Source organism: Artemia sp. Qi Xiang Cuo, chromosome 1 (assembly GCF_049724085.1).
Source record: "Artemia sp. Qi Xiang Cuo chromosome 1, ASM4972408v1, whole genome shotgun sequence".
Classification (NCBI taxonomy): domain Eukaryota; kingdom Metazoa; phylum Arthropoda; class Branchiopoda; order Anostraca; family Artemiidae; genus Artemia; species Artemia sp. Qi Xiang Cuo.
This window is the reverse complement of record NC_142794.1, coordinates 71,473,712-71,487,064: the sequence shown is the minus strand read 5'-3', so window position 1 is coordinate 71,487,064 and position 13,353 is coordinate 71,473,712.

Sequence of the window (13,353 nt, the reverse complement as noted above, 5' to 3'; positions counted from 1 at the left end):
AGACGTATTGCAGAGGTAATAAATGAACAGTTTGCATTTTTTCTAACTTTTGTGTGTTTTCTCAACAGATTGGGTCATATTTAAAACATTTACCCTTAGCTTGTTAAAATTTGTATGAAATCTTCATTTTTATCCATATTGCGTAGGTAATAAAGGAATATTTTGTATTTTTTCTAACTTTTGTGTGTTTTCGAAACAGAATGGATCATATGTGAAACACTGCCCCTTAGCTAGTTGAAAATGTGTATGAATTCTTCATTTTTAGCCGTTTTGCAGAGGTAATAAAGGAATATTTTGCATTTTTTCTAACTTTTGTTTGTTTTCGCAACAGAATGGCTCATATTTAAAACATTTCCCCTTAGCTAGTTGAAAATGTGTATGAATTCTTCATTTTTAGCCGTTTTGCAGAGGTAATAAAGCAATATTTTGTATTTTTTCTAACTTTTGTGTGTTTTATCAAGAGAATGTCTCATAATTAAAACACTTACACTTAGAAAGTTGAAAATTTGTATTAATTCTTCATTTTTAACCATATTGCAGAGGTAATAAATAACTATTTTTTTTTTTTTCTAACTTTTGTGTGTTTTCCCAAAAGAATGCCTCATATTTAAAACATTTACCCTTAGCTAGTTTAAAATGTGTATGAATTATTAATTTTTAGCCGTATTGCAGAGGTAATAAAAGAAGATTTTGCATTTTTTATAACTTTTTTTTGTTTACGCATTAGAATTGATAATTATTAAAAAATTTACCGTTAGCTAGTTGAAAATGTGTATGAATTCTTCATTTTTAGCCGTATTGCAGAGGTAATAAAGGAACATTTTGCATTTTTTCTAACTTTTGTGTGTTTACGCAACAGAATGGCTCATATTTAAAACACTTACCCTTAGCTAGTTGAAAATGTGTATGAATTCTTCATTTTTAGCCGTTTTGTAGAGGTAATAAAGGAATATTTTGTATTTTTTCTAACTTTTGTGTGTTTTCGCAACAGAATGGCTCATATTGAAAACACTTACCCTTAGCCAGTTGAAAATGTGTATGAATTCTTCATTTTTAGCCGTATTGCAGAGGTAATAAAGGAATATTTTGTATTTTTTCTAATTTTTTTGTGTTTTTACAACAGAATGGCTCATATTTAAAAAACTTACCCTTACCTAGTTGAAAATGTGTATGAATTCTTCATTTTTACCCGTATTGCAGAGGTAATAAAGGAATATTTTATATTTTTTCTAACTTTTGTGTGTTTTCGCAACAGAATGGCTCATATTTAAAACACTTACCGTTAGCTAGTTTAAAATGTGTATGAATTCTTACTTTTTAACCGTAGTGAAGATGTAATAAATAGACATTTTGCATATTTTTTAACTTTTGCTTGTTTACGCGATAGAATAGAGCATATTTAAAGCATTTACCCTTTATCTAGTTGAAAATATGTATGAATTCTAAATTTTTATCAAAATTTCATAGGTAATAAAGGAATATTTTGCATTTGTTCTAAGTTTTGTGTGTTTTCGAAATAGAATGGCTCAGATTTAAAACATTTTCCCTTTAGCTAGTTGAAAATGTGTTTTAATTATTCATTTTTAGCCGTTTTGAATAGGTAATAAATTAATATTTGATTTTTTCTAACCTTTGTGTGTTTTCGCAACAGAATGGCTCATATTTAAAACACTTACCCTTAGCTAGTTGAAAATGTGTATGAATACTTCATTATGAGAAGAATATCAGAGCTACTATAGTATCAATTTTCATTTTTAAAATCTTTTGTGTGTTTATTCAATACAAGTTCTCCTCAATTACACTTTGCTCCTTTATCTAGTTTAAATTGTGTTCGTAATTTACATCTTTTGCCATAATGCCTTCATAAAACAGGAACATTGTTCATTTTATCAATCTTTTCTGTGTTGACGAAATATTATGGCTAAGATTTAAAACATTTTACCTTTAGATCGTTTTAATTGGTAAGTTATTATTAATTTTTATCGGTAATGAATAGTTAATAAAGAAACATTTTGCATTTTTTCTATCTGTTGTGTGTTATAGCAACAGACTGGCTCATATTTAAAACACTTACCCTTAGCTAGTTGAAAATGTGTATGAATTCTTCATTTTTAGCCGTTTTGCAGAGGTAATAAAGGAATATTTTGTATTTTTTCTAACTTTTGTGTGTTTTCGCAACAGAATGGCTCATATTTAAAACACTTACCCTTAGCTAGTTGAAAATGTGTATGAATTCTTCATTTTTAGCCGTTTTGCAGAGGTAATAAAGGAATATTTTGTATTTTTTCTAACTTTTGTGTGTTTTCGCAACAGAATGGCTCATATTTAAAAAAATTAAACTAATATATTTTAAAATTTTTATTAATTATACATTTTTATCCGTATTGCAGAGGTAATAAAGGAATATTTTGCATTTTTTCTAACTTTTGTGTGTTTACGCGATAGAATGGCTCATATTTAAAACATTTACCCTTAGTTAGTTGAAAATGTGAATGAATTTTTAATTTTTACCCGTATTGCAGAGGTAATAAAGGAACAATTTGCATTTTTTTTAACTTTTGTGTGTTTTCGCAATATGATGTCTCATAATTAAAACACTTACCCTTAGATAGTTGAAATTGTATATTAAATATTCTTTTTATTTAGTTTTTGTGATTTCATAATTGTAGTGGATGCTTTTTTTGTAGCTTGTTTGTGAGGTGTAAACTGAAATTAAAAGCTTAAAATCACTTACCCTTAGCTAGTTGAAAATGTGTATGAATTCTTCATTTTTAGCCGTTTGGTAGAGGTAATAAAGGAATATTTTGTATTTTTTCTAACTTTTGTGTGTTTTCGCAATAGAATGGCTCATATTTAAAACACTTACCCTTAGCTAGTTAAAAATGTGTATGAATTCTTCATTTTTACCCGAATTGCAGAGGTAATAAAGGAATATTCTGTATTTTTTCTAACTTTTGTGTGTTTTCGCAACAGAATGGCTCATATTTAAAACACTTACCCTTAGCTAATTGAAAATGTGTATGAATTCATCATTTTTACCCGTATTGCAGAGGTAATAAAGGAATATTTTGTATTTTTTCTAACTTTTGTGTGTTTTCGCAACAGAATGGCTCATATTTAAAACACTTACCCTTAGCTAGTTGAAAATGTGTATGAATTCTTCATTTTTAGCCGTATTGCAGAGGTAATAAACGAATATTTTGTATTTTTTCTAACTTTTGTGTGTTTTCGCAATAGACTGGCTCATATTTAAAACATTTACCCTTAGCTAGTTGAAAATGTGTATGAATTCTTCATTTTTAGCCGTATTGCAGAGGTACTAAAGGAATATTTTGTATTTTTTATAACTTTTATTTGTTTTCGCAACAGAATGGCTCATATTTAAAACACTTACCCTTAGCTAGTTGAAAATGTGTTTGAATTCTTCATTTTTAGCCGTTTTGCAGAGGTAATAAAGGAATATTTGTATTTTTTATAAATTTTGTTTGTTTTCGCAAAAGAATGGCTAATATTTACAAAACTTACCCTGAGCTAGTTGAAAATTTGTATTAATTATTCATTTTTAGCCGTTTTGCAGAGGTAATAAAGGAATATTTTGTATTTTTTCTAACTTTTGTGTGTTTTCGCAACAGAATGGCTCATATTTAAAACACTTACCCTTAGCTAGTTGAAAATGTGTATGAATTCTTCATTTTTAGCCGTTTTGCAGAGGTAATAAAGGAATATTTTGTATTTTTTCTAACTTTTGTGTGTTTTCGCAACAGAATGGCTCATATTTAAAACACTTACCCATAGCTAGTTGAAAATGTGTATGAATTCTTCATTTTTAGCCGTATTGCAGAGGTAATAAAGGAATATTTTGTATTTTTTCTAACTTTTGCGTGTTTTCGCAATAGAATGGCTCATATTTAAAACACTTACCCTTAGCTAGTTGAAAATTTGTATGAATTCTTCATTTTTAGCTGTATTGCAGAGGTAATAAAGGAATATTTTGTATTGTTTCTAACTTTTGTGTGTTTTCGCAACAGAATGGCTCATATTTAAAACACTTACCCTTAGCTAGTTGAAAATGTGTATGAATTCTTCATTTTTAGCCGTTTTGCAGAGGTAATAAAGGAATATTTTGTATTTTTTCTAACTTTTGTGTGTTTTCGCAGCAGAATGGCTCATATTTAAAACACTTACCATTAGCTAGTTGAAAATGTGTATGAATTCTTCATTTTTAGCCGTTTTGCAGAGGTAATACAGGAACATTTTGCATTTTTTCTAACTCTCGTGTGTTTTCGCAATGGAATGGCTCATATTTAAAAAATTTACCCTTTAGCTAATTGAAAATGTGTATGAATTCTTCATTTTTATCCGTATTGCATAGGTAATAAAGGAATATTTTGTATTTTTTCTAACTTTTGTGTGTTTTCGCAACAGAATGGCTCATATTTAAAACACTTACCCTTAGTTAGTTGAAAATGTGTATGAATTCTTCATTTTTAGCCGTTTGGTAGAGGTAATAAAGGAATATTTTGTATTTTTTCTAACTTTTGTGTGTTTTCGCAACAGAATGGCTCATATTGAAAACACTTACCCTTAGCCAGTTGAAAATGTGTATGAACTCTTCATTTTTACCCGTATTGCAGAGGTAATAAAGGAATATTATGTATTTTTTCTAATTTTTGTGTGTTTTCGCAACAGAATGGCTCATATTTAAAACACTTACCCTTAGCTAGTTGAAAATGTGTATGAATTCTTCATTTTTACCCGTATTGCAGAGGTAATAAAGGAATATTTTGTATTTTTTCTAACTTTTGTGTGTTTTCGCAACAGAATGGTTCATATTTAAAACACTTACCCTTAGCTAGTTGAAAATTTGTATGAATTCTTCATTTTTAGCCGTATTGCAGAGGTAGTAAAGGAATATTTTGTATTTTTTCTAACTTTTGTGTGTTTTCGCAACATAATGGCTCATATTTAAAACACTTACCCTTAGCTAGTTGAAAATGTGTATGAATTCTTCATTTTTAGCCGTTTTGCAGAGGTAATAAAGGAATATTTTGTATTTTTTCTAACATATTAGTGTTTTCGCAAAATAATGGATCATATTTAAAAAACTTACCCTTAGATTGTTGAAAATTTTTTTGAATTCTTCATTTTTAGCCTTTTTGCAGAGGTAATAAATGTAAAATTTTTATTTTTTCTAACTTTTGTGTGTTTTCGCAATAGAATGGCTCATATTTAAAACACTTACCCTTAGCTAGTTGAAAATGTGTATGAATTCTTCATTTTTAGCCGTTTTGCAGAGGTAATAAAGGAATATTTTGTATTTTTTCTAACTTTTGTGTGTTTTCGCAACAGAATGGCTCATATTTAAAACACTTACCCTTAGCTAGTTGAAAATGTGTATGAATTCTTCATTTTTAGCCGTTTTGCAGAGGTAATAAAGGAATATTTTGTATTTTTTCTAACTTTTGTGTGTTTTCGTAACAGAATGGCTCATATTTAAAACACTTACCCTTAGCTAGTTGAAAATGTGTATGAATTCTTCCTTTTTAGCTGTATTGCAGAGGTAATAAGGGAATATTTTGTATTTTTTCTAACTTTTGTGTGTTTTCGCGAAAGACTGGCTCATATTTAAAACACTTACCCTTAGCTAGTTGAAAATGTGTATGAATTCGTAATTTTTAGCCGTATTGCAGAGGTAATAAAGGAATATTTTGTATTTTTTCTAACTTTTGTGTGTTTTCGCAACAGAATGGCTCATATTTAAAACAATTACCCTTAGCTAGTTGAAAATGTGTATGAATTCTTCATTTTTAGCCGTTTTGCAGAGGTAATAAAGGAATATTTTGTATTTTTTCTAACTTTTGTGTGTTTTCGTAACAGAATGGCTCATATTTAAAACACTTACCCTTAGCTAGTTGAAAATGTGTATGAATTCTTCATTTTTACCCGTATTGCAGTGGTAATAAAGGAATATTTTGTATTTTTTCTTACTTTTGTGAGTTTTCGCTACAGAATGGCTCATATTTAAAACACTTACCCTTAGCTAGTTGAAAATGTGTATGAATTCTTCATTTTTACCAGTATTGCAGAGGTAATAAAGGAATATTTTGCATTTTTTCTAACTTTTGTGTGTTTTCGCAATAGAATGGCTCATATTTAAAATACTTACCCTTAGCTAGTTGAAAATGTGTATGTAGTCTTAATTTTTAGCCGTAATGCCGATTTAATAAAGGAACATTGTTCATTTTTTAAAACTTTTGTGTGTTTACTAAATATAATGTCTAATATTTAATACATTTAACCTTTATCTAGTTGAAAATCTTTATGAATTATTAATTTTTTTCCTTATTCCAGATGTAATAAATGAATATTTTGTATTTTTTTCTAACTTTTGTGTGTTTTCGCAACAGAATGGCTCATATTTAAAACACTTACCCTTAGATAGTTGAAAATGTGTATGAATTCTTCATTTTTACCCGTATTACATTACAAGCAGTTTCTCCACATTTATGTTGACAATCCACGTCTGAATGACTTTCTAGTGGAAAATATCCTCTCAGACCTATATAGTATTGATTTCAGTGCCCTAAGAGTAAAGTGCTTAAAAAATGTTTGTGAATTTGTTTATTAATAAAATGCATATATATATACAACAATGTCTTTAAATCTTCACTTTAGATTTCTTCATCTTCGATGTATAGGCAACTGTCGTGAACCACTAATGCTGGTAAATCATTTGGATTCACTGTATATTGATCTTGATTGATTGCAAAGTCAGGGTCACATTTTCTGCAGTACAATGTAACTTCGACCTTGTCATATCTATTCCTATAGTAAATAATACTATTTGCATTCATTTTATGAAATTCGTGAGTTTCAATCTGTCTATTTGATGTAATATTACATACAGTGTTTTCAAGTGGTAAATCACATTCAGTGACTGCCGTATAAAAATCGCTTCGTTTATAATCATAGTAGGCGGTGTCGTCACAATGATGACGTAGAAACCAGATTGTCTTGTTACCCCAACAGTTGAATCGTAGACCAGATTCCTCTTCCCAGAATAATTTAAATCCACGACAATACCAATCTCGTAGAAATAAACTAAAATCACGTTTGGGATTCTTTCTAATCATAGTGGGGTAAGTATTCTCCCACTGATCACATTTATCATAGTGACAGTTGGAGCACAGGTGCCCTCTAGGATGTGAGTCACACACCTCCTCAAGACATGAATTACATCCTTTAATTTGTACTGCATAGCCTCTATATAATTTACAAGGATTACATAATTTACACTTTTCACTATAGTCATAAATAATTGTAAATTTATCAAATTTATTCAAACTGCAAATAGTTTAATTGAAAAATTTAAATATTTAGAAAATTTTTCGTTTTCAGATTTAAAATAAATCAAAAATAAAACGAAACTGATCCTCTTCGTTAGATAAATTCAATGAGAGAGACATGGGGGAGAGAGGAGTAACTATGTGACGTTACCTCTTTTGAAAGATGGGAGGAGCCATCTCCATTGAATCCATTGGCAATATTTTCAAAAGTATATCCACAATATCATTCTGCTTTGTTCCAATTAATATATCAATAAATTGACTATAAGCATTTGAGTCACATTTTAAAAGTTTCATACAATAGTCCAATGAGGGAGAATCACTCCTCATTATATTGTCAAGTGTTCCCTGACAAGAGAATATCCTGCGTTTAAGAGATAACTCGAGAAAATCATCATCCAAAATCAAATGTTTTTCCATAAACACTAGATTTGATCTAATTCTCTCTTTCTCAATTTTATTCTTTTTTCAATCCTTTCACTCCGACTGCTGACTCTAGACTGACCCTGATTCTTTAGCCCTAACCAGAAAAGAAAGAGAACATTTTCGATTCCTATAGAATTTTATTGAATAATTAAAACAACATCAATAATACAGAGCATGTACAATTAGTGATACTGTTTATTGTCTTCAATATGTTTCACCAATGCACTTAAAGCACATTGAAGTCTATTCACATGTGCTATATCAACTTTAGCGGCAAAACATAATTGATCTTCCATTTTAAATTTGCACAGGGATATTACGTATCTTGCATATACTACATCCCATTCCAGACAAAGATGTGATCCTATCGTGATTTCCACCGCAATGTTTGGTGCTCTTGTTTTATTATCATCAACTCCACTATCAACTTCTAATAGGGTAAACATTCCACTCATCGCCATCACAAATATATATCCAAATGAGTAAAGTCAAAACTGTTCTTCTCACTCCTTGAATTCTATTCACAGACTAATAAAACTATAGCAAAAATCCTTTCTTTATATTCCCTCCGCCGCTAATATGTAAACAAAGCCCTCTGAGTGGCTGAGAGGGAAACATATGATCTAACTGTATCCGTGAAACTCTTAACATTTGCCCAAAACAACAACAACAATAAATGCTGGTTCCTATTTCTGGACACCATTAGATTGTCCTCAAGCATGTACATGCCCAAAACAACATCAATAACAAATACTATTTGTGGATCATAACATTCGCTGAGAGCGTCCACTTACAACAACAACAACATTGACCTTGACAATTGACTCGGAAACAACAACAAATACTATTTCTGGATCATAAAATTCGCTGAGGGCGTGCACTTACAACAGCAACAACAACATTGACCTTGACAGTTGTATCGGAAACAACAACAACATCGACCTTTGGAAATTTAGGTCATTGACCCCATTAACCACGTGTTCTCCCCAGGGACTCTATGCCCTTATTTGGTGTACTGACAGAGTTAGACTAAATTGTAGATGGCAGCAGGGGTGGGTGTCACGAGCCTTAGGGTCACTTCTACTCAAAGTACCGTAAAACCTTAGCTTGAAGAGTATGGTATTGAGGAAGGACAGTCCTCCTCATACTCTTAATAGTTTTGTTCTTTGTAAGTTTTAATATTGCTCCATACTTTGTTCAAAAACATTTTTTTTTTTTTTAATGCTCTGAATAGGAAACCTGTTAGGCTTACGTAGTCAAAAAATGGAATCATGGCCACTGTGATGGCTACAACAAAGAAAAGAGTTAACCAAGGCCAATAATAACTGAAATTTTCAAAAAAGGCTTTAAAAACTTTGTGCTGCCAAAAAGTTTCATCTTTTTTTAGCTGATTTAGCAATTATGACTATTATTTCAACTAATCTTAACAGTAAATTCTTATTTCGAAAACAAATTTATAGGATTTTTGAAAAAAAAGCCTGAAAAACATTGAAGACAGCTTCAGATCGAAATGAAAAATACACTATTGAAACAGCTACTGTCAAAAACCCTACAAAGGATAATTACAACCCCCCTCTTACCTTGAACGATAAACCCTTTTTGCATATGTAGTATCCAGTGTCCTATTCTTTTTTCCTTCTTTATTTTTTCTTCGTCACTGTAACACCACATGGAACTATTTAAGGGCTCATTTCAAAGCTAATTCATGTATAATTGCTTTTTCATAAATCGGACTTGACAAAACAATAGTAAAGTGCCATAAGGCACCCGTAAAGCGCACTCTGGGTACCATTTTTGGAATGGAAGGTCTGGGAAGAATGAAAAGGACACTATCACTTTCACCATGTTTGAAAATACTGAACCTGAGGTTTACAATCCTCCCTGTTTCATATTCTCCCTCAAAATCCTCTTAATATTTGTCATAAATCATCTATTGACTAACAGAACTAGCTAGCTACTGCTGTGTAGGGTCACATTTAATTTATTTATTTTTTTATGCATATGTTTACTTTTTATAGATTTGTGCTCATAGCGTCGTCACAAAGAGTAATATGGCACCAAAAGAGGTTTTTTCTGGTGAGATATTTGGAGTGAAAAGGCTAAGAAGCATGAAAAGGGTGTCTTCATAATCTCTGTGGTCGAAAACCTTCAATCTAAGCTGTACAATCCCACCTCTTGTATAATTCTCCCTCTCATCCTCCTATTGAGGTTCATGAATTGCGGGCTGAATAGCAGAAGTAGTAGGCTACTGCAACATTCTACAAATATGATTAATCCTCATTTTCGACCTCTTAATCATATAAATGTGCTCTTTATAAATTCCTCCCAACATTCCCATCATAAAGTACCGTATGGCATCGAAAATGGCTTTTTTTGCTACAATTTCTGGAATAGAATTCTGGGAAGCTTGAAAAGGGTACCATACAAATCTCCATGGTCAAAAACCAACAGCCAGAGGTTTGTAATCTCTACTTTTTGGAGCTATCCCATCAGCTCCCCTATTAACTTATTAAAGAGCAAATCATAGCCCAAAGTAACCGAATGTTAACACTTTTAAAACAAATAGTGTCTAGTAATAAGGATTGTTGCTTGAAATTGATGAAGGTTTACATTTAAACTGTAAAGTAAATAATTGAAATGGTCATTGTCAAAAATTCCAACACAGGTAAATTACAACCTCAAACCTTGAACAACAAGGAAAATCCTTTTTTTGCATTGGTAGCACTGATATCTCTTTTATTTTTAAAATGATAAATCCACTTGACCCTCAAATGCTCCCTTAAATTTTTAACTTAGTCCCCTGAGTCATTCCAAACACATTGTAAATAATCTGAGAAGTCAGGTGCACGCAGCCTATTTTCATTTACTCTTGTATGTGCGTTGTTTCCAGAGTAAACTTTTGGGGAAACACTGGTAATCTTTGCCTAGTTATCGATCCGTAAGAATTCATTATAAATTTAAATCATTAGGGTCAAAGAATTTTTGACTATTTTAAGATTCCCCCTCCTTACTCTCAGCAAAAAGTATGATTTTCTTTGTCTAAAAAATAACTTTCAAAATTTTCAGCAATTCAGACACTAAGTATTAAGCATGCCAAGGGCGCCAGCAGAAAATTTTCCACGGGGGGGGGGGAGGGGCAAGATGCCAAAATAGCAGTGGTGGTTGGGTGACAGTTTATGTGGTTTAGGGCAACAAACTACGACTTTACCCCGAAGAGGATGAATTTGCAATCAATTTAACATCCTGAGTAGCTAATCAAGGAGGCACACTTGTGCCTCTGTAAAGAGGCGACCCACCACAATGTTAAGCGATTTCCAGTCCTAGCGGTCGCAGAGAGACAGCGGTGATCGCATTTTGTAGCCCAAGCTCCAACTAAGAAACGTGCAAAATTTCACCCCCCTCCGACTTTATCTTCATGGGTACAAGTGGGCCAGAAGTTTCAACCCTCCGACCATAGCCCCCCTTTAACGCTGTCTGATTGGGTTGAAATTTAGAGGTTAAGCTTTCCTAGGGCCCTGGAGCTTATCCTCGAAATTTCAGATCCGATCACTCCTTCCCTGTTTTCCAAAAAACAAATATAGCCACTTTAAAGTTCATTTCTATTTTTTTTTATCAGCCACGCCTACAGGCCACAGTTGGCAACGGATCCGGGTGAATGAGGACTCATTCGAAGCAGAATTTGACCTGTTAGGGCCTTTTGATATTCTCAGACCGAAAAAATTATCCCCCGAATTTACAATTACGAAAAACCTCGTTTTCCGATAAGAGCCCATGTTAATTTTTCCCACCACAGCCCCCCTTTAAAGTTGTCCGATCGAGCTGAAATTTAGGAGATAAGCTTTCCTGAAGCCTGGAAACTTATCCTCAAAATTTCAGCTCAATCCGATCCTTCCTTCCCTATTTTCCAAAAACCAAATTTCAAGTTTTGTGGGGATTTGCTTGCGTCAAAAATAGATACGAGAGACTAAAATAATATAACAAGTGTCTCTGTGGTACAATGGTCGCTGTTTCTGACTGTCAGGTGGAAGATCCGGGTTCGATTCCCTTTCAGAGAAAATTTTTCATATACTGAATTTAGAGTTTAAAAAAGAAACTCAGTTTCTTTTTTAAATCCAATCTATTAAATCCTTCGGCTCAACAGGCGTCTCCAGAAGAATATCACAGTCGGCCTTCAGCTTACAGGTAAGTCTCCACTGCTTTGACAACATGCCGTATACACACATGCTCGAAGAAAAGTTGAAAAAAGAAAATTTTACTGTGCATTTGATTTGAGTATTCAGGAATTAAAAGACTTAACACAAGGATCTTCAAAAGCGGGGGGTTTGGGAGGCGGCAGCCCTCCATCTTTAACTTCTGAAAAGATCAGCTAACAGTTAGTCAAGCAATAATAAGTAATAAACTGTACAAAAACGTGCAGAAATTATTTTAAAAAAACTACGTTTTCTAAAGAGTTAAAGAGGCTGAGTCACAAGTTCAAACCTTACAACGTACAGGGATTAGGAGGTGCAGTTGGGGGGCTGCCGCCCCCCAAGCCCCTGCTTCCGTATGTGAAAGGGGCTGTGCCCTCCGCAACGCCTCGCTCTTTACGCTAAAGTTTGACTTTCTCACAACTCTTTTTTTAAACAATAAAAAAAGTTTTATGACTATTTCAATGATCTCTGTTTGGATTTTGATGGGCAATCAAAAAGTTTGTGGTAACAAAATTGTAAGTAAGGAGCAACCCGGCTCAATAGTAACAAAAACTCTAAAAAACGTAATTTTGATACTATTAGATGTATCAAAAAAGTTGTCTTTTTATACTAATTCCAATCATACATAAGTTTCATTAAGTTTAGTTTTACCCATCAAAAGCTACAAGCCTGAGAAAATTTGTCTGATTTTTGAAAAAAGAAAGAATGACCCCCTTGAAGTCATATAACCTTAATGAAAATCACACCATCAGATTCAGCGTATCCGAGAACCCTACGGCAGAGGTTTCAAGCTCATATCTGCAAAAATGTGTAATTTTTGCCAGAAGAAAATTCATAGATGCGTGTTTATTCGTCTTTCCTCAACACCTCGCCCTTAACGCTAAAGTTTAAATATTGTCCCACTTCTTTAAAAACGAAACCTGAAACATAAGGCACATTTAATTAGAACAATAAGTAACTTTTTCTAAGTGTCGGAAAACTGTAGCATAAAGAGCGAGGTGGTGAGAAGGAGGGTAATCCCCCTCATATACGCAATAATTTCTGCTCTTTTTAGTGTTGCTCCTTACTTTCAGGTAAAAAAAACTTGCTTTTTTCTTTATTCAGTGAACCTAACAGACAAATATTTTTCTAAATGCAATGGAAAAAATATGTAAGTTAAAGTAAAAGTATATAAAAAGGAAAAAAGTAAGTTATTACAAAAATACAAAAAACAATAGCCTGCTTACAAAAACTGAGATATAAACTCTCAGCATTTAGTCCTGTTGAGCAATGCCGAAGCATTGGGCGGATATATTTTTAACAATGTCAACAGTTTTGAACTTGGTTATCAAACACCAAAATATTTAATGCCCTTAGACTTAATGTTTATAAAAAGTAATGCGTTATCAAAA